Genomic DNA, 2534 nt, shown 5'->3' on the forward strand with positions numbered 1-2534 from the left:
TGGGAGTGGGATTCACATGTTAAAGTGACGGTTTGAGCTGTTGTTGAGATCTTTTTTCCACATCTAATGTTACCTCTTGCAGGTGTAACCTCTGTGCTGTCCCTCAATATCGCAATGTTCCACGTGAGTAATAGGAAAGATCAATGCACGAGAGGACTTCATTTTTCAGATTTGTATTTAATGTTTCTCAGCGCTGTTAGCATTATGATTCCAACGTGATTTCTTAAGTGTTACCACTTCTCCTCCTTCCATGGTTTCATGTAGGTTCACGTTCATATCAATTATACCACCTATATATTTTTTGAGCCACTCACTCAGCCATAGCTGAGTGTTTCCCAAATGCTTCCCCAAACAAAACCCACCTATTTTATGTCACATGCGTTGTGGATTAGTTCACTTTCTCGCCTCACTCACTTATGGACTGGGACACGGCCTCAGTATTCCACACCCCTGAGACTTCGTACTCCATCCTTCTATACTTTCTACCCTTACCCCATCACACCCTCTACCCTCACCCTTCCACCCGCCTCTACCCTCTTCTGTTTCACAGAACCACCATCACTACTGCCCTTTGACACCCCACCCCATCCCCATACGCCTGCACTGCTTGTTACATTAACCCTTACTCTGCTGTACAGTGTGCAGCCTCCTCCCGTACCCTGGCCCACCCACATCTTCCATGCTGTTTTCTCTTAATAAAATCCTGTGCCATGACTGTTAAAAGGAAGGTCAGATCAGAAACATCACTGAGAACCTAACTGGGTGTGATGAAGTAAAAATTTTCCCCAAGAGAAGCTCGATGTACTAGAAGCTTTAAGCACGCTTCAGCTAGCACGCTCTGTCTCGTAGTAGTTGTAGGGATATTTTTTTTCCATATTTTGTATAGATACGCCACTGTATTTGCACTAATGTAATTTATAGCAATGCTCCAAAGTTGTCTTGTCAGGTACCAAATATCTTTGGTGTGTATGCAGAAAACAAACTATAAATAATATAAATATATATACATACAGTATATGTAAGGGGGTTTTGATATGCTACACAGTGTTGAAGCTGCACTAGCCAATGTGAAGTGGACTGAAGCTTGTTTGAACACTTTAGTGCCCTCTATAGGTAAAAGTGGGAAGAGCTTCTGGCCATGGATTGACAGTTAGTGCAGGTAACAAGTATTGAATTTACTTCAACAGTATTATTTGGCATTTATTGAATTTGTGAGAATGAATACATTGAACAGTGTATGAAGAAATTCAACAAATGCCTTTTTTTATTGTTTTGTTGCAAGTTGGTAGCTTTTGCACATTTTTCCACAAAGGAAATTTTACATTAGTAATTGCGTCTAGATTTTTTTAGTATCTTTCATCATTTGAAATGTACTCTTGAAGAGATTTCTTCTTTCTTTGGAAACATGGCGAAATGCTCATATGAATAACATTCTATTTTTATTTGTCTTTAATACAAAATGAATGAGAAGTTGTCATCTGAATGCAAATTTCTGACCAATATGCAGCTGTGATCAGTAAGAGAGTTTGCCCGAGGTCTCATTATTTTACAAAACTGAATGTCAAAATAAATCAAAATGAACAAGAGAGATTGTTATTGAGTAGTCTTTTATTTGCACATGCATCTCAGGTACACACTCTAATTACACCCTGTTTGGATCCACTTTGCCCACCTTTGCAGCAAGGAGTGCAAACACAGCACCAAGCAGGAAAGAGATCTGATACAAGCAGCAAGGGACTGAAATGAGGATAATCTCCATCTATGGGAGCTGCAGGCCTGTGATCCAGAGACTGCAGTCAGAGAATTCCGCTAGATTTTTGTTGGCTTTACCTCGTTTACATTACCTTACATTACATTCATTCAGCAGACTCTCTTATCCAAAGCGACTTCCAGCACAAATGAACAGAAGTGTGTCCATTCAAGTTGAAAACATCAGTTGAATCATCTGGTTTTTTGGAATGAGTTTTCTGTGATTTCCCTACAATGTTTGGATGCATTTGGTGTAGCACACAACAGGATGAGTTCAGATGGACATTTCACCTTTTTGTGGATTACAGAGGGAGTTTGTCAGGAATAATGAAGTCCCTCTGTGATGCGAACAGGCAGCCAAGAGTCTTTGTGTAGAGTGTTTATTGTTTTACTGAGAAGCTGTCATCACATGAGCCTTGCATTGGACATGCCAGATCTCACCCGTGTATTTAAAAGACGAGACGGGCTTTGAGGAGGAATCCTCAAACGGATTATCTTATTTACAGTCCTAAGAGGGCATTAAGTACGATCTGCAATCTAGCCTTCCTTCTGTGCTTATAGCTGATATAGAGTGATCCTGGAACATAGCAATGGTCTGCTAAATATGATGAATGAGATTATTTTTTGCGTGAAGAAGGCATTAGCTTTCCGTTTGTCACTTGTTTGACTTCATATGCCATCTGGCTGCATATGTGTGTGTGTGTGTGTGTGTGTGTGTGTGTGTGTGTGTGTGTGTGTAGGTTGCCCAGGTGTTCCAACAGTATGTTTCAAAAAGAGCATCTGTG

This window comes from Megalops cyprinoides, chromosome 16 (genome assembly GCF_013368585.1).
Source record: "Megalops cyprinoides isolate fMegCyp1 chromosome 16, fMegCyp1.pri, whole genome shotgun sequence".
NCBI lineage: Eukaryota > Metazoa > Chordata > Actinopteri > Elopiformes > Megalopidae > Megalops > Megalops cyprinoides.